Source organism: Lepidochelys kempii, chromosome 1, assembly GCF_965140265.1.
Source record: "Lepidochelys kempii isolate rLepKem1 chromosome 1, rLepKem1.hap2, whole genome shotgun sequence".
In the NCBI taxonomy this organism is placed as follows: Eukaryota; Metazoa; Chordata; order Testudines; family Cheloniidae; genus Lepidochelys; species Lepidochelys kempii.
Genome location: NC_133256.1, coordinates 141,187,438 through 141,207,645, shown reverse-complemented (window position 1 = coordinate 141,207,645; position 20,208 = coordinate 141,187,438). Strand labels below are relative to the sequence as shown.

Here is a 20,208-nt window from a genome sequence, read left to right as displayed (position 1 = left end):
TTCTCTCATGGATCGGTAACTGGTTAAAAGATAGGAAAAAAGGGTAGGAATAAATGGTCAGTTTTCAGAATGGAGAGAGTGGTGTCCTCCAGGGTCTGTACTGGGACCAGTCCTATTCAACATATTCATAAATGATCTGGAAAAAGGAGTAAAATTTGCAGATGATACAAAACTGCACAAGATAGTTAAGTCCTAAGCAGACTGCGAAGAGCTCACAAAAAGGATCTCACAAAACTGGGTGACTGGGCAACAAAATGGAAGATGAAATTCAATGTTGATAAATGTAAAGTAATGCACATTGGAAAACATAATCCCAACTATACATATAAAATGATGGGGTCTAAATTAGCTATTACCACTCAAGAAAGAGCTGTTGGAGTCATTGTGGATAGTTCTCTGAAAACATCCATTCAATGTGAAGTGGCACTCAAAAAAGTGAACAGAATGTTGGAAATCATTAAGAAAGGCATAGACAATAAGACAGAAAATATCACATTGCCTCTTTACAAACCCATGGTACATCCACATCTTGAATACTGCATGGCAGATGTGGTTGCCTCATCTTAAAAAAGATGTATTGGAACTGGAAAAGGTTCAGAAAAGGGCAACAAAAATGATTAGGGGCATGGAACGGCATCCATATGAGGAGAGATTAATAAGACTGGGACTTTTCAGCTTGTAAAAGAGACAAATAAGGGGGAGGGATATGATAGAAGTCTATAAAGTCATGACTGGTGCGGAGAAAGTAAATAAGGAAGTGTTATTTATGCCTTCTCATAACACAAGAACTAGGGGCAACAAATGAACTTAATAGGCAACAGGTTTAAAACAAACAAAAGGAAGTATTTTTTCACACAGCACACAATCAACCTGTGGAACTCTTTGCCAGAGGATGTTGTGAAGGCCAAGACTATAACAAGGTTCAAAAAAGAACTAGATAAATTCATGGAGGATAGGTCCATCAATGGCTATTAGCCAGGATGAGCAGGGATGGTGTCCATAGCCTCTGTTTGCCAGAAGCTGGGTATGGGTGACAGGGAATGGATCACTTGATGATTACCTGTTCTGTTCATTCCATATGGAGCACCTGCCATTATTCGTAGAAATGTGTAACAGTGGAACTGTCCCCTTAAATGAAACCATGCCCAGTTCTCCTGCTCCAGTCCAGGTGCTTCCTAGTTTGGTGTAATGAGGAGGATAGGGCTTCCCTTGAGAGTTGTAAATGAGACAGCCTATAGGGAGAGAGAATTCAGAATTATGAGTCCACAGTCCTAAATGGGGAGAGACTGCTCAGAAGAAGCGCAGAGCTGGGCTGAGAGCTTCAGGGAGGGGATGACCCTGATGTGGGGAGCAGTGAGAGTGGAGCCAGACCAGGCTGCTGAAAGTGGAAGGCAGGTAATGGGAGGCCAGAGAGGACTGGAAAAGGCTGAAGGCTGAGAGTAACAGAGGCAGGTGCCTGCTGGCTCTCTGAGCCAGAGAGGGCTGAAGACTGGGATATGAAGGAGATGCAGGAACAGATTAATATAAAATAGCAAATAGGATCATCTGAAACACTTGCAATGTAGAGATTTAGAACAGATAGTTTGTGTTCAAAGTACACAAGATAAATAATTGATTAGCTGAAGCAATTCTGAAAACTAAGAAAAAGAATGTCATAGTTAGAAAAGAATTTTTCAGCTGGTCTGGATATACCATGGGTTGCCAAATTTCTACCAAGTTGTTTCCTGTTTCATTAGTTACGATTTTATTTTGTAGATCTGACTGTGGGAGTGCCTTGCAGAGGCATGCTTCCACCATTCAATCAACAGTTAATTTCACGCAATATCTGAGGCTAGCTCTTAGCATTGGGTTAATTTAAGATGCCACATTCTAGTTTTTATAAATAAATAAATACATAGTTCCTCATTGATTCCAAATCTGTTTTCAGTTACACTGGTGCAACCTCATTGATTTCATGACTGACCGAAGTTATTCACTGGCTTCAATGGGATGGATTTAGTATACAGTGAGAAGAGCATTAGACCCATACTGAAATCCTTAGAAATTTTCTTATCTGGTATTACAGCGAATATCTTACTATATGGGAATATCATTATTTGAAGTATGTTTATGTCTGACCTAAAGAAGGGAGTCTCACCAGTTTGTTCCTCATTGAAGTATCATGATGGCACAGGGCCATGGGAGAATGAGCCCTGGATAACATTTTCAAAAGCACCTATGTGACTTAGGAGTGTATATCACATTTTCAAAAGGCACTTAGGCATTTAGGAGCCTGTCTCATTGAAAGACAATGGGACTTAGGCTCCTGTGAGGGGGCTTACCAGCCCTGCACTGGACAAGAAGGGGATAACCCCATATTGTGGGCAGAGGAAGCTATGCTGGAGCTTCAGTATAAAAGGGAGCAGCCCAGCTCAGTTTGCCTTGACCTCCAAGGAAGGAGAACACACATTGAAGGCTCTCTCCCAGGAGCTGCCAGACCCCAGACCCCAAAAGCCATGTGCCAGAGCCCCAGATCCCAAAAGCCAGCTTTCCAGAGCCCCAGACCCCAAAGGCCAGAGGCCCAGGAGGCCTGTGGATGGCAGCACTGGAAAACAGGGTAGAAAATAGCCTAGGGGAACTAGACATTGATCCCTTTGTGGAACTGGGATCCCTTTGTGGATCCCTGCTGACCTAGTGGCAAATCCATTTGCCGCTATCAGGGCCTGGGATTGGGACCTGGTGGAGCAGTGAGGGTCTGGGTCCTCCTATCCCGGCTGCCACCCACCCCTGGGTGGAGGCCCACTTCCCCCTCTTGCCACTAGGTCCCACGGCCCCGCAAGGGATGGCCACCTTTTTGACTCCAGCCATTAGGCCATACTGCCCTGGCACTTAGGGTGGTCATTTGGACTTAGCCATTCGGCTATAACTCCCTTCCCCCCTCTCCTAAGAGTGATGGGGTCTACAAGCCCCACAACAGCTCCTAAGGGCCAGATTTTTAAAGATATTTAGGTGCCTATATATGTAGATAGGCACCTTGTGGGATCTTCCAATAGCATCTAGTTGCTAACTCTCATTGATTTGAATTATTTCAACTCCCATGGGAGTTAGACATTCAGTGGGATTTTCAGAAGCACCTAGGTGCCTATCTGCATCTTTAGATACCTAAATATTTTGAAAATCGTCCCTATATGCTCTAGCCTGGGTCTATACTAGGAACTTATATAGGTATAACTAACTTGCTCAGCAGCGTGGAAAATTCACACCCCGGAGCAAGGCAGTCTTATTCCCGGTCTAGACAATGCGTCAGATGATGTGAGACAGAGATAGGTTTCTCCCAGTGTGGTCACCTGTTGAGGAGATCAAACTATCTCAAAGGTTATGTAACCAGCCGAGTCTGTGGTAAAGACAAGACTCCAACGCAGCTGTGTACTAGCAACCTCTGGCCAAAGGGACACAGGGTGAGAGTCTGGCTATCAATTATTTGTATTAATATTTATATTAAAATGTTTTTAAAATAGCAAAGATGGATCATGATCAGTGGAACTGGAGTCCTAGAATATCAAGGTTGGAAGGGACCTCAGGAGGTCATCTAGTCCAACCCCCTGCTCAAAGTAGGACCAATCCCCAATTTCTGCCCCAGATCCCTAAATGGCCCCCTCAAGGATTGAACTCACAACCCTGGGTTTAGCAGGCCAATGCTCAAACCACTGAGCTATCCCTCCCCCCTAGTCAGATTGTCCATGTTCCCTGAAGGGACTGTTACACATGGATCACCAGTGGAACGGGCAACACAGCGAGTAAGGCTGGAAACAACTCAACCACATGGACAGAGCAGTGCCAAAGGTTTAATAAAGTTTGACCTGTTCAATTTAAACTTCATTAAGCTTCACACTTTATAAACAAAACACCCCTAAGGAACAGCAGGAGGGGCTGCCAGCAGGGAGAGTAGCGAGTCCAAAAATGCCCATAGAGTTGCAGTGACAGCAGCAGGAGGCCAGGAACCTCTCCTCACTGGCTTGCCCAAAGATATGGTGGTTGGGCAGTGAGGAGGCCGGCACACCCCACTCTGCCTGTAGAGAAGCAGACATGTGCCAAAGGTCTGAACCTTTTTTGCCCAGTCGGCCTAAAGGTCAGTAGCAGTGTGGTGAGGGAGAGGGTGTTTCACATCTCTCAGCTAAGTCAAATATGCAAAAGGTAACATTCAATCCTATCTTCTGGCTTTCTACCATTTCGTAAAGAGCTGAGAGATCCCAAGGAATGAATGACTCACAGTCAGTCATAGCTATACCATTTCATCTCTGTCAGACATTATCTTGCCCCAATACTTTTTTGTAATGTTTTTTTGCAGAAAAACTACGCATTTATTTTGGGCCAGCTCTCTGCAATTTCAAAAGACAATAACTATCCCTAACTGTGAATAATCTCAAACACTGCATGACATTTCATCTGGTACTATATTTTAAAACAGTCTTGCAAATGTACAAGTACTGGCACAAAATCTACTCATCTCCCCTTTATATTAATAACAATTATAATGAAGAAATTAAAAATATTCTGTTTGTCAATCAAAGGAAAAAAATAATTGCGAGGACAAGTGGGTGTGTAGAATTTTGAGAGACTGTTTCAAAGTGACATACCTCTGGCTGGATAGAATAGGTATCATTCTATTTTGTTTTAGAATAGTGGGGTTGGCCTCCAAATTGTTCTCCATCTTTCTGTTCTATGACGATCTCTGCAGGCTTTCTCTTGTGTTGTGTCTGCTGGTTCATAAGTGCTTCCTGTTTGTTTGGATCACTTGTCCCTCTTGCGTATTCTCTTTTTATGGCTATGCGTTCCTCCTGACTCCTGTAGACCTCTCCTTCTGGTGTCTGTCTAATGGCTGGATCCTCACAGGAGTGCTGTCTCCAGTGCTGGTAGGTCCTGGGCTGACCTGTTGTATTATAGTGCCTGTTATCTCTGATTGTTGGCTATTTTGTCAGCGGAGTCTCCAGCCTTCTGACTACAGCAGGTCTCCTCTCACTGTGTCCTTCATCCCATCCGTGGCTGTGCTGAACTGTTTTGGCACTCCTATGATGGGGTATTCCTGTGTGTCAAAAACACTAATAAGGGGTCTGAACCAGAAGAAGTAGCCATGTGTAACGGTCAGCAGGAGAGTGAGTTTGTGTGTGTATGGGGTGTGGGGGGGGGTGTGAGAAAACCTGGATTTGTGCTGGAAATGGCCCACTTTGATTATCATGCACATTGTAGGGAGAATGGTCACTTTGGATGAGCTATTACCAGCAGGATAGTGAGTTTGTGTGTGTGGTTTTTGGGAGGGGGGTGAGGGGGTGAGAGAACCTGGATTTGTGCAGGAAATGGCCCAACTTTATTATCATGCACATTGTGTAAAGAGTTGTCACTTTGGATGGGCTATCACCAGCAGAAGAGTGAATTTGTGTGGGGGGGTGGAGGGTGAGAAAACCTGGATTTGTGCTGGAAATGGCCCAACCTGATGATCACTTTAGATAAGCTATTACCAGCAGGACAGTGGGGTGGAGGAGGTATTGTTTCATATTCTCTCTGTGTGTATAATAAAGTCTGCTGCAGTTTCCACAGTATGCATCCGATGAAGTGAGCTGTAGCTCACGAAAGCTCATGCTCAAATAAATTGGTTAGTCTCTAAGGTGCCACAAGTACTCCTTTTCTTTTTGCGAATACAGACTAACACGGCTGTTACTCTGAAACCGGTCTCTTACTGTTTTCACAGCTGATTCCACCTTACCGTTACTCTGTGGGTATGCTGGGGAGGAGGTGTGGTGGTCAAACTCCTGCTTGCGTGCAAATTCCTTCAATTCATCTGAGGCAAACTGGACTCTATTGTCAGTGAATAGTGTCTGGAATGCCGTACCTCACAAAGTGGACCTTCAATTTGCCAATCCATTACTTCCTTCTTGTATCAAGCAGGGCATTGATCTCCCACAAAATTGAATAGTAGTCCACATACTATTTTCCAGTCAAGTACTATTTCACTAAAGGTAAATAAGTCTGCTCCCCAACTTCTTCCCATGGATTGGTGTCCAGCTTATGCAGTAAGTCTCTTTCTGCTGGTGGTTAGCACATGCCTGTCAGATGTCTAATCCGTCTATCAAGGAAAGGAGCTATGTATTCATTCCCAGCTGACAAACATCCTCTCAAGCCTGTCTAAGACAGATGTCAATGCCCCAGTGTGAAACATATATTGTTTTTGCGTGACATCCTTATGTAATAAGGCAGGACAACAGCTCTCTGGTCTTGAAATCTGATTCCATCCTGCACATTCAGCTCATATTTAATTTGAAAATATGGTTCTGCTCCTATCGGTACTTGGCTTTTGTCTTCTGGCCACTCTGCTAGTATCACTCTCTTGACTGCCCCTACTTGGCTGTCATTTTTCATAGCCTATTTGGTTTCCGTCAGCTTTTCTGTTGAAACTCGGAGATCGAATCCATTAACATGCTGCACTATGTCCTGATCCCCTTCCCCCAACCTGTTGGTGTTGAGTATACAGCCCGGCACAGGGCGTCAACTAATTAGTACTTGTCCTGGACAATATCTGATCTTTGCTTAGTAGCACTGGAGGTGCATCAGCAAGCACTGCAATCTCTTTGAAGCCCTAAGAAGGGGCTTTGCTATCATTGTCTCTAAGTGTCTGTGGCCTGATTGCACTATACCAAGGTGGCCATATGTGTGCTGATGGAATTTGCTCCACTCCGAATACCAGATCCAGAAGCTCTTTTTTTCTATTTCGACATTCCCCTGTTCTGTCTCTGACAGGGCTCTGCTGGCATAAACAACAGGCTGCTCCTGAAAAAGAGCTACACCCAGTCCTTTCTACAATGCATCATACTGGAGTGTGAGCGTCTCTCTCGGCTGGTAGTGCTTCTGGACAGAGGCATCCGTTATCCTTTGTTTCAATATGTCAAATGCTTGTTGTTGGGGCCCTGCCCAGTCCCACTCAGCATCCTGCCATGTGAGCTGCAGTCTAGGTTCTGCTTTTCCAAGCAGGTATGGACAGAACTTGACAGAAAATTTATGATTCCTATGAAGTAATACACCCTTTTCACATCCACTGGAGCTGATGTGTCTCTGACTGCCTTGATCTTGTTGGGATCTGCTTTCAGTCCCTCTGCTGTGAGCAGATGTCCCAATGTACATCACCTATGCTGTTTGAGTCACATATTTTCTGGGTTGAGATTTGTGTTCCTGTCTGTCCATTGCTGTAGGAATCTTGTAGTTTTCTGTCATGGTCTCATTCGGCTTCGGTATCATGACTCCCTTCACCTACCATGAGGATATCATCTGCAATTATTTTAACCCCAGGCAGTCCTTCCAATACTTGGGAGAATCTTCTCTAAACATCTTTGGTGCTGGGCTTATGCCCATTGGCATGTACAGCCATCTGTCGTGACCAAATAGTGTTGCAAAGGCCATCAGCATGCTGGACTCTTTATCCAGGCTTATGTTCCAAAACCCATTCCTCACATCAGAAATCATGAAGATTCTGGCCTTGGAAAGTGCTAGCAAGATGTCATAAATTATGGGTGGTGACTAGTGACATTTTTACAGTTGCTTTGGGTCTATGTAGATGTGTAATTTGCCTGATGGCTTCTTTACCACCACAGTGCTGCTTACCCAGGCTGTACTGGCCTCTACGGTTGATATCAAAGCCCTACTCTGCAGAATTTTGAGCTCCTTGCATTACATCATACCACTGGAATTTTCCTTTGTGGTAAGCACACAGATTCCACTGTCAGGTCTACTTCCAGTCACAGCTTTCCTTTGAGGCATCATTGCCTTTGAAACCAACCCCATACACCTTTAAAATTGTCTCCATTATCCATGGGACTCCCCCTTTTGCTTCTTGCATTACAGCTATGAAATTCTGAGGCTGCATCCTGACAAATCCATGGCTTGTATGGTTGTATTCCCCAACAGGGGTCTGTGGTGCTAACCATCCACTGCCACAAACTTCAGTTGGTACCATCTATTATTTTTTGGATTAGTTACTATGAGATCATATTTTGCTATGAACTGCATTATGCTCTCATTGTACATTATTAGATTGTGCCGGGTCTTTGTAATAGCTGTTTTCAAATTCAATTCACCCTAAGGAATCACATTACATGAGGCCCCATTATCTAGCTAAAATGACAGAGGGCATATTCCTGTTAACATTGTTGCATGCATGGAGGTTGATATTGTCCCTTGTTGCTTTCCTATCATAGAATCATAGAATATTAGGGTTGGAAGGGACCTCAGGAGGTCATCTAATCCAACCCCCTGCTCAAAACAGGACAAATCCCCAACTAAATTATCCCAGCCAGGGTTTTGTCAAGCCTGACCTTAAAAACCTCTAAGGAAGGAGATTCCACCATCTCCCTAAGTAACCCATTCCAGTGCTTCATCACCTTCCTAGTGGAAAAAGTTTTTCCTAATATCCAACCTAAACCTCCCCCACTGCAACTTGAGACCATTACTCCTTGTTCTGTCATCTGCTACCACTGAGAACAGCCTAGATCCATCCACTTTGGAACCCCCTTTCAGGTAGTTGAAAGCAGCTATCAAATCCCCCCTCATTCTTCTCTTCTGCAGACTAAATAATCCCAGTTCCCTCAGCCTCTCCTCATAAGTCATGTGCTCCAGCCCCCTAATCATTTTTGTTTCCCTCCGCTGGGCTCTTTCCAATTTTTCCACACCCTTCTTGTAGTGTGGGGTCCAAAACTGGACACAGTACTCCAGATGAGACCTCACCAGTCCTCCCGAATAGAGGGGAATGATCATGTCCCTCGATCTGCTGGCAATACTCCTACTTATACAGCCCAAAATGCCGTTAGTCTTCTTGGCAACAAGGGCACACTGTTGACTCATATCCAGCTTCTCATCCACTGTAACCCCTATTCTTTTTCTGCAGAACTGCTGCCTAGCCATTTGGTCCCTAGTCTGTAGCAGTGCAAGGGATTCTTCCGTCTCAAGTGCAGGACTCTGCACTTGTCGTTGTTGAACCTCATCAGATTTCTTTTGGCCCAATTCTCTAATTTGTCCAGGTCCCTCTGTATCCTATCCCTACCCTCCAACGTATCTACCATTCCTCCCAGTTTAGTGTCATCTGCAGACTTGCTGAGGGTGCAATCCACTCCATCTTCCAGATCATAATGAAGATTTTGAACAAAACCGGCCACAGGACCAACCCTTGGGGCACTCTGATACCGGCTGCCAACTAGACATGGAGCCATTGACCACTACCCGTTGAGCCCGACAATCTAGCCAGCTTTCTATCCACCTTATAGTCCATTCATCCAGCCCATACTTCTTTAACTTGCTGGCAAGAATACTTCGGGAGACCGTATCAGAAGCTTTGCTAAAGTCAAGAAATAACACATCCTGACTGCCTGAACATGACATGCTCTTGGAGAGAATCATCATGTCATCACTCTATTTGATGTGCTCTTCCTCTCTTGTATAAGTCTGACTGAATCTTTCTCGGACCTTCCTGTGCTCTTGCACACACTGCTAAAATGGTTCAACTTGCCACATTCCTTGCAATGTTGTCCTAGTGCAGGGCATTTCTCCTTTATCCATTCATGCTGTCTCCCACAGTAAATGCTTCTCATTACAGGTAGGGACTCCTGGTCACCTCTCTCCTTCGCTGTTGTCTCACCGCATATACTTCTGGGCATGCTGTGTATCGTAGTGCTTTCTTCCTTTCTCTTGAGGTTTCCATTGCACATCCCATGTCTGATGTGAGATTGCTTTCCACAAGCAGCTGCTCCGAATTGTTACAGCCTATCCCGCCATAATCAGGAAGTCCTGTCAAGTCCCCAAAATTGCCTGTAGCAGCCAGTGTCCATAAGGCAATAACACAGGAGGTTTATCCTCTCTAGTCAAAAATTTATCCTCTCTAGTCAAACGGCTCCACAGTTTTGTTCTGCTCTGGGGTGCAATAGGTCCCCAGGGCTCCTAGGACTGCTGTGAGGTTTGAAGTGCTGGTGAGCTTCAGAGTGCTGCAGGCCTCTCTGCCTTGTTTCCCAATAAGGTAAAGTAACAGTTTTACTTTCCTGCGGTTGTCGTCCTCCTGTATGGCCAGGTCTGTGTACAGCTCAAATGCCTTCTACCAGATCCATTGCTGAGCTGAGTTTGTGCTGCAAAATCCAGGGCACTGGAATGGCTTCAGACTGAGCTCCGTGGCTCACACTGCCAGCTACTGCATGGCAGAGAACTCACAGCTCAAAGTGTGAGGCCAAATGCAGGTTAAGTTGAACCAGTGAAACTTCATTAAACCCTGAGCTCATATGGCTGAGCTGCTTCCAGCCAGACTCCCCACATTCTCTGTTCCACTACTGTTCTGTTAATAATAGGCCCTCCAGGGAACATTGGCCCTCTGATTCCAGTTCCACCAATCATGGAGGAGGTACCCTCCATGCGTGCTCTCTTGAAGGCGACCTGACCCCAGAAAAGAGGGCTTTATGGGATTGTCAACCAAACTCAGTGGATGCCACTGCCCAACATCCTCCCCTGAAAGGGGCCCTGAGACATATTTGCCTAACAGCTGACTTTTGACATCAAATTGACTGCCCCATTTCTTTTTTGGACATTTCTCAAGCTCTCAGGGCTGCCACTAAAAATCTCAGGACTTTTAGTGGTACTTCAGCAACCAAGGAGGCCATAGGTTTCACACCCTTGGGTACTGCTGCTTTGATAGTGATAAAAAGAAGGACAGCAGGGAGTTCAGCCCAGGGAGGAGACCATTAATGTTGTCTTGAGCTCCACCATTGCCCATATTTTGTATTATTTCCTTACATTTTGTCTTGTAGATAATTTATTCCATCTTTTTCAGTGGAAGAATGAAGCTTAGAGTGAGGTAAGCTTATGAAGGGGTATATTCAGCCCAGAGGGAAGTTTCAGGCTTTTCTGTTTCTCGCTGTAGGTAGGTATACAACTGACGCTTCACCACGTCTATACATGTCTTCAGGAGGAGAGTGTCTTTTTAAAATAAATTCAGTGGAATGTAAATTAATTCCCCAGGCAGGCCATGAATCCTCCAGAAGGGTAGTAATACTTCTAAGTGATTCAGACAATTGAGCACAACAATTCACTAGAGTGTTCCATCGCACCGTGTCCCCTAGAGAGCTGCTTAGAGATGAAGAGCATGCAGCATGCAAATGAATTTTCCATCTCCTGTACCATTTCCATTTGCTTAGGTTAAAGGACAAAACTTAAGCCCTCAAGTATGATGGAAACAATTAATGAGACTTGGTGATAAGTAAATAGCATAGCACCATAAACAAACCGCCAAGTCCTCTGAATCCTCTGCTTGTTCCTAGTAGTGTTGCAAAGTGACTCTCAGCTCTGAGAATTACAGTATACTCAGTAGAGGGATCCAAATTGTAAAATGCCTATAAGCAGGATCCGGATTTCAAACTCGCCAAACTTTAGAGGTGCTTTGATCTGGATCTTTGGTTCAGCCATTCTCTGATCACAAATACTGCAAAGCTACTAATACTTCACAACAGCTGTGAGGAGGAAACAGAGAAATATTATCTTCCCTTTTAAATAGGGCCATGTGTCTGACTGTAAACAGCCTTCACTCATTCGTATAAATCAGAACAGGTTATCACTGTGTTCATAAGTAAAGATGCAGAAGTATGCAGTTCAGGCAAAATACAAACCTCTTAATAACCCTCAATAAAGGGGATTTGACTTAGAATCTGTGCATCCTGTACCACAGAGAAGCAGCCCAATAGTTATTCAACACTAGCATTTCTGTGCACCAATAAGAAAAATGTAGATTCAAAGCATTCAGATTTACACTTGAAAACATGATGCCATTTAATGGCACAGTTATAACCAGACAAAATCACGTCTGGGGACTGGCTGGCTCAGGAGCTTGGTAATGGACTACAAAGCCTCTAGGTCACTGGTTGGATCTGACTGGCACCCCTAATCATTTAGGCTTACATTTTCAGAAGTGACAAGGAATTTTGGGTGCCTAACTCAATATACCTTAAAGGGGCCTTGTTTTCAGAAAATGCTGTTTACTCTGCTTTCTGAAAATCAGGCCCCCTTTAAGGTGTCCCAAGCTGGGTACCCAAAAGTTGAGATGCACAAAATCAATATTAGTCACTTGTTGGCCCTAATAGCTGTTTGGTGAATGATGAGAAATACATTGGCAGTGTCAATCCATTTCCTTACAGAGAAGTGCCCATATCACAAAAAACACAGTCACAGTTGGTACCCCTTGTTAGTGGACTCAGAAAAGAAGTTAAGTATTGAATTAAAAGTCTAAGCTACCCTTGCGTGTTAGATCATCATTGGGGCACATTGGAAGGACAGGTTGGGGAGCATGCCTTGAGACAATCCATGTTTTATCTCTTCTGAAGAACAGTAGACTTCACTCTCCAGTAATCTCAGGCAAGGATCTGTTGCTAGTACTGAGCTAACATGGCATTATAACAGTTGTGTTTTGCCAAATGTATAAAATGGAAAAGTGTGTAAGCAGAAAAGGTTCATTTCACCACTCTGTCCTTCTCTTTTTTTAACTATTTTTAGAGTAAATAATGAAAAAGATTAAAAGACTATTCTGAATACATTGTTCAATGCAAAAGATGTAGATGATAATGCACAACCGATATGAATGTGTTTGTTTTTTTTTTTAAAAAGAAGAAGCTAAAGTTGCTTTGCCTTTGGCCTTATGTCCTTCAACACAAGCAAGTTATACCCTAATCATGTCCTTTCAAGCCTGTTTGTTAAAGTGATACAGTATGTAGTTTCCTCATGAATAATTAAGTGCTTGACCACACTTTGGTTTGTTATGAAATATATTTAAGAGACCAAATAACCAATGTTAGTTAGGTTTTTACTACAACAAAAAGATTCCATATGCTACCAGTTTCCTGGAAGCCATCTTGTGCACTGTTCATACAGTTACTTTATGTGTGCTCCCAAAGTTATTTAGCCGTGTTGTTGTAGCTGTGTTGTCCCCAGGATATTAGCGAGACAAGGTGGGTGAGGTAATACCTTTTATTGGGCCAGCTTCTGTTGGTGTAAACAATAATGGAAGATGTATTAGTCAACACTCAGGACATCATTATGGGCAATTTGTGTTTTGTTGGGTTAATTTTCTTTAGTGTTCATTCATAGTTTTATCAGCCTTAAAGGACATGCCTGGTCCCCACCTCCACTATAGGGAAGGTTCCACCCACAATGGAACTGGTTCAATTCTGTTGTGCAGAAGCAATGAGTCGAACTTGGTGAGGCCACACACAAAGTGTTCAGTACAGAGCCCAGCCTCTGTGTAGGTGAGGGTGGGACTTGGGAAAAAGGGGGAAGAGGGGCGGGTTCTTTAATCTTTCTTCTCATATGTAGAGGGAGTGCGCTGAGGGCATTGCATCTGTCACACCTACTCTGAGGGGAAAAACAGCTGCAGAGAAGTTCCAGCAGATGGGGCAAGGAGGATAATTCTTCTGACTTGCTCATGCAGAGTTCCATCATATCTGGTCCAGTTGCTCAGACTGGGCACAAGGAAAGGATTTGGCCCTAAATCCTCTTTACCTGACTGCATGTTGATATAAATAATAACTCGTTTTGTCCATTATCCCTGTAACCTTTCATTTGTATGTTTCTGCTGACCAGGGCTACAGTATTAGCACAGCTATTGCAAATTACTGAATGCTGGATCAGAACATAGACTTATTTTCTTGTTGACCCCAAAATTATTCAAAACTGCTCTTTATTCCAATAGCTATAGTTTAAGGGTTTCCCCAGGCCAAGTTTATACACCTGTGAAATCACCCTCAGAATATTGTCCTTTCATCATCTTTTTCAGTGAGTTGGCTTTTGCCTCTCTTTACCTTAACTTGTTGAGGGTTGCTACTGCTCTGGTGATTTGGCATGGTCGCCATTTTGTTAACCTGGCTTTACAAAGGCTTTTGAAATCTGTAGGGCTCCTTTTTCTTTTCCCTAGCTTTTAGAATACTCCTGACTGGAAAAACCTAGCTGAATGGAGTGAAAGCAAGATGGGGTGAGACAAAGTAATGAAAGTAGGTACAACTTGTATTTGGCACATGGGGAAGGCTTCCATTAAGTTTTGTTGTGTTTTGTAAGCTTTTTCATTTTACAGCAGCTACTCAGAACTAACATAAGCAGCTGCCTAAGACATTACCTTTAAGGTTAGTAGTGTAATAGCAGAGTATGCTCTGTTCATCACGGGCCAGAAACCAGTATTTCTTCATCAAACTTTGGGACTGGGGATGCAGAGTGAAATCCTGGCCCTATTGAAGTTAATGAGAATTTTGCTTAAATGGGGCCGTAGTTTCACTCCTAAAGTGTAGGCCATTCTAAACTGGTAAAGAAAGTGGAGTCTCCAGAAGGAACTTTGCTGAGGGACCCCATTCATGTTGGGCATTTCATGTTGGGCATAAAATGACATTTTATACACAGATGTAAGATTCATTTATTGGTTTAGCTTACGTGTAAATGGCAAGTGTTATGATTTTATTTATGGGACCAAATCCAGCATCCTTCCTCAGTTTTCACTGATTCCTTACTCTGGCAAATCTCTAATTGGTTTAAGGTCTTCAGGATTTCTCCCCATAATAATAACAAAGAAAAAAGCTATCAGGATTAACCTCCATTAGCCATATAATGAGATAGTTGTATTTATGACTTAGCCCTTCCCCAAAGACTACGAGGTAAAATGATATATTTTCCAAGAATTGCATTAACAAAAAGAAAACAATAAATGATCTTTTTCAGAACCATTCGTACAATGTTGTAGAACATTCTATAAAATATGAGTATTTATTATGTTTAAATCAAAGTAAATAAAACAATAATCCAGAAAAAAATGAGTTACTCACAACATCTATTTTTCAAGTATCTACTTACCCAGCAGTTAGTAAGATGCATTTTTTGTTGTCAGGCCTGACCACAATTCTTATTCATTCTTAGTCTAATTTCCTTGAGACACTGTCTGCAAACCAGACATGGAGCCATTCTGTAAAAATGATAAATTAGCCTGTTAGAGTTTTGGAATATCTCTGTTCTTCATGTCTGTCTATAGCATTGCACTGCATGCTTTCCTGGAAGCATTAATAGTTGCATTTCATTTTACTATATAAATATTTAAGATTTGTAATTTCTTTGCTGTTCACACTGCCAGTACACATGCACATTCCATTATTTACTCCAGGTATAAACATGATCTTGTCAGACTTTGTTTCCAATAAATATAGCATGATATATTTTGAATATATGTATAGCTGAGCTCATTCATATTGCTTTCAGTCATGGCCTGGTTACAAATACATAGTGAAGAACTGCAGTTACATGGAACAATAACCTGCAAGCATTGTGCCAATATATTTTCATTAGTCAGTGACACCCAGCTGCAGAGAAGAATTAGGCTGCATCTTTTGGAAACAAACCATTTTTCTTCTAACAGCAGCACATCAGGACAAATTGCCTGTTGGAGCCACAACATTTTTCTGCAGTTTTACATGAATAATTCCAGTTTAGTATGCTCCCTTCAAACACTTCGTCAGTGATTTGTTAATTCTTCATTATCCTTAGTTTGAAAACTCCTTCTTTTAGCCTGAATATCCATGAGACAAGAACAAACTATCCATTCATTCTGTTATTCTGGGAAATCTTGGAAAATGTGTTTATTAGGACTGGGAGACTCTTGATGTAAATTATTCTGGACCTTTCCAAATGTTTCCATGTGCTTCATGAAACACTGAGAATTTTGGGGGGAAAACATTTCATTTGATTAGACATTGCTGAGAAAGCAATTTTAATTATCATCAAAGGACATTTATGCCAGCAGAGACTTTAGCTCAAAATCTACTGAATTCAGTGGGGTTGCACTAGTTTATATCAGAAGGATATAAAGAAGAAGAAGGATAGTTCAGCAGTTAAGGGGACTTAAGTCCAATTCTCTGCTTTGCCACAAGTTTCCTGTGTGACCTTGGGCAAGTTGCTTAGCTTCTTTGGGTATGTCTACACAGCAATATAAGCCTAGGGTTAGTAGGACTTGAATCACTGCATTGTAACAGTAGGTTAAGGATTTTCTCACCTGTGCTTGAACCTAATGTTCTGGTATCCACGCTGCAGTGCACAGACCCTAGTAACCCCAGCCCATCATGCGTAATGCCCCCCCACCCCACTCCAGTGTTGACACTCTAGCCCAACAAATGTTGTTGCACTGTGGGAAAACTCTATTGCCTTCCCTGTTTCCTAGTTCTGACCATGCTATTGATAGGTCTCAGGTGCCCCTAAGGAGCACATGAGCATATAAGCTGCATAGTTAGCTCCTGTCTGTCTCAGTAGAATGACTGCAGCTTGAGCAGGCTTTACACTGAACTACCATCTAATCTGATACTTGGGTTGTCCACCTCTAGGCTGAGTCACATTGGCAGGAAAATGCCTATGTGCACCTGTTCTGGGAATAATTAGCACATTAGTCTCCAGGGCTGTCAAACCATTAAAATGAAACTTTGCCATTCTTAATTTTTAAAACGGGATGTTCAGTGAAGGTGTTTTTGTTTGGCTGGGTTTTTATTTATTTTTGTCTGTCTGTTGTGAAGTTTGACATGAAATATAGGTTTCAGAGGAAAAACACACACACACCCCAGCCCGGCTGCTGTTGGCTGTGGAGCAGTGAAGTGCATCCCCAGGGTTTGGGGGGCAGTGTGGTCCAGCACCCCACACAACCACCCTGGAGATCCCTCTCCCCTGCCCCTGCTACACCCTAGGAAGCAGGGATAAGGGATACCTGGGGAGTACTGGAGCACACTGCCCACTAAGCCCTGTGGGGGGGCACTTCACTGAGAGGCAGGGATAAGGGATCCCCAGGAGGCTGTAAAGAAGTTTGGGGACTGGTTCCCACTCACCACCCTCACAGTGGACGTTGCCCAGGTGCTGCACATGCAACCCAGGGAGGGCCTGGGAGCAAGGGCCAGAGAGAAGAGCAGGGAACAAGCGGTTGTTCTGTAGGGAGGGAGAGTGGCAGGGCTCCCAGCTCAGCACAGTGGGGGGAAGGATGACCCCCAATAATCCAGCAGCCAGGAGCCTCCTCCCACCTTTCAGTTTTGCTCCCAGTTCTAGGCACAAGAGAGCAGGAGCAGGAACTGGGAGCATGCTTGCCCAGGCAGTAATGGTGCCTCTGGCCTCTGTGCTGGCTGGCTGAAGTGCTGCTCCTCTGAGAGCAGGAACTCTGGGATGGATACATCTGAAGGACTTCCAGGACCCAAGTCAAGGAGGGGCTGCTTGCACACAGGAAAGCAATAGAGCTCAGACCCTAGGTCCCAGCTTACCATGGGCTTGGATCCTGCAGGGTCCTGGGATAGTAGGTCCGAACCCTAGGTTAGCACAGTTGGTGTGTGGACACAAGGCTGGATAGGCTTGAGCTCAGGATCACATTGCTGTGTAGACATACCCTTTGTGACTAGTACTCCATGTGTAAAGAGGGATAATAGCATTTCCCTGCCTCACAGGGCTATTGTGAGGATACATTCTTATTTTAAACAAAATCTATTCATTTTTAGCCATGCTCAGAATTTTGAAGCCTGTCTCATGATTTATCAACATTTGGAATTTGGTTATACTGCTCATTGAACTAGACCCTCCTTCTTGAGACGGTCTTAGGCAGATGGGTTTTGTGGGGTCAAAAGGCTGTACCTACCTATGCCCATTTTTCACAGCCATGCCCAGCTTGGAGGGGTTGTCACAGGAGCTGTTAAGGATCCAAGAATCCCCTTATGCGGAGGTGAGCCTCTTATGACCAGCTAAACTCTCTTAATGCAGAGGAGAATCTGGGCCTATTTCCACAGAGTTTATGATGTTCAGAATCAGTCCATTATACAGAGAGCATATAGCTGCAAATTTGGGGCTGAACCTAGATTAGATCAAGAGCTTTGGTTTGGATCCATCTCTAATCTGCACAAGCCCCTGTGAATGGAAACCACTGAGTTTCACACAGCACTCATATAAATCTCTGTGTAAATCACCTGTTTTGCTATATCTTCAAATGTTATGGGTAGGCAGGCAAAAGGGTTCTGCTTTGATAATCACCTCAATAAAATATGAATTAACACCTTTGGTGAACGGTGTGTCCCAGAAAGTCCTTCTATCTAGAGTAAAATAACCTTGCTACCCATTAATAATGTATAGCTTGGAGCATCTGCAGCAGCTGCCTAGAACAAATCTGATCATCAGCGGAAACTGCTGGAGCAAGGACTAATAAATGTAATTAACATGGATATTTAAACTTTTTGTTTATAAAGTAATTGGCAGGGGGTGAAAAAAATGAGGGTCTGAGAAAATTAGCCAGCCATTCTATAACTCTTTTACTCTTGTCCCATTATTTGAAAGGTCCTTGTTGCCTTAGCTAAACACTGCACACGCACAGTGAAGCAAGCGTCCAGGAAGTATAGCCATGTGGGTTAGACTCTACCCAGTTTTTCATGGTAATGTTTTCTCCTTTTGAAAGTAAATGACTGAAATTACAAATGCTGCCTGAGAGAACGAACAAAATTACCCATTTATTCTCCCAGTTTTGAAACCAACCTTTCCTCTTAAAACAACATGGTTTCTTCACTTAGCTTTTTAAGGCAGAATACAAAAATCCAGTTCAATTGCTTTAATGTTCACGTCTGTTTTTTCTCAACAGTTCAAGAAACAAACTTACTTGATCTCAAATCTTTGTTTGAGAAATATAAAATTGAAAGAATTTTTCACAAAAAGTATTTAAACAGTGGTATCCTCATAATGTAATGGAAAGTAAGACAGTTTAATAGAAAATGGCTCATAATTAAACAACCCTCTGCAAGAATATAGAGACCATGAAAAGAATATAGAGTACCATGAAAAGCACTTTCAATATTATCATGGGTTTGTTGAAGAAGAAATGAGTGTGGGGGACCACTCTTTGCCACATTCATTGCAAGAACTTGAAAAAGTGCTGTCAGATGAAACCTAACGTTTAATGCTGAAGATTGCATTGTATTTTATCAGTGAAATGTGCAAGCCAATCATTGACCTAATGGCTACATTTGAAAGCCAGAGACAGTGCACTCTCTTTGCTTTTGAGAATATGGAAGACCTACTGTTTTTCCTTGAGACACATACTCAGTTTTCAGTGGAAACCACTCAAAGGTTTCTCAGGCAGAAGATGTCAATAATGTAACAACTGATCAAAATAGAAAGTTGGTGCACCTGTTTCATTCAGCTGTTGACAATTCAGCTGAAGAAGTACATCAATGATACTGAGAGTGGGCAGCCTGCAATTAAGTTCCTGAAATCCATAAGGATTTTTAACCCCAGAAGATTTCCTATGATGTCTTATGTCAAGAAGGATGACACTTCAATTCCTGTCTTCAGTGACATTTCAGCAGAGGAGTTTGCTTTGAATACCAGGAAGGTGGCACCCAACGTGATGCAAAGCATTCTACAGTCAGTTGAAATTGACTTTGCCATGTTTTGGTCATAAATAGCCGACCGTCTTCCAAATTTGAAAACGTCAGCTTTCATTACTCCTGGAGGAATTCTGCACCACTGCACAAGCACAGAATTAATATCCCTTGTGGATCCCCCCCCCACCCGACAAAATAATTGATTCTAATGCAGAAGGGAAGGGATGCTGCATTTACACCTTTCAGCCATGGGCCAGAGCAGCCAGCTGCAGAAAGGGAGGGGGCAGAGGCTGCCTTCCTCACAGCACCCTACCTGCAGGGCCAGGTGAGGAGGCACAGAATTGGGTTAGGGGAGAGACAGAGTGGGGCACAGGGCTGCTAGGGAGTCTCACAGATGGAAATTCAGAAAGACTAGTTGGGGGGGACAGACTAGGGCTAGGACACAGGAGCTAGTAGGGTGACAACATTCAGCCAGGGTTGAATGAGAGTGGGGGTGTAGGGCCACACGGGGACAGGGGAAGCTATGCCTGGCTGAATGGGGAGTTGGGGTGCAGGGCCACATGGAGATGGGGAGGGGATGCAGGGCCACATGGGGACAGGAGCAGTGTGGATGGCTGAGTGGGGCTGCAAGAACACATAAGAACAGGGCAGGTGTGCCTGACTCAGAAAGAGGCTAGGGGTTACCAACATCGGCATGGGGGAGGCTCTCTAACTCCCTAACAATCCCTTCCCTCCAAATAATCCTGTTCCATACTTCTCCCACCCACACCCTCCAGGTTCACTCCCAGGCCCCTTACCAGCA

The 20,208-nt window shown here is 43.6% G+C and overlaps 1 long non-coding RNA gene across 2 annotated transcripts in view; it reads left to right on the top strand.

The window, feature by feature from the left end:
• The window catches only part of LOC140916159 (uncharacterized), a 157,630-nt gene extending 137,627 nt beyond the window's left edge, over nucleotides 1-20,003 (top strand). For both annotated transcript variants that reach the window (XR_012160445.1, XR_012160444.1), the window contains exon 3: nucleotides 18,665-20,003. This is a non-coding gene — a long non-coding RNA (uncharacterized lncRNA). The remainder of the gene's footprint in view (nucleotides 1-18,664) is intronic.
• The last annotated feature ends 205 nt before the right edge of the window (nucleotides 20,004-20,208 follow it).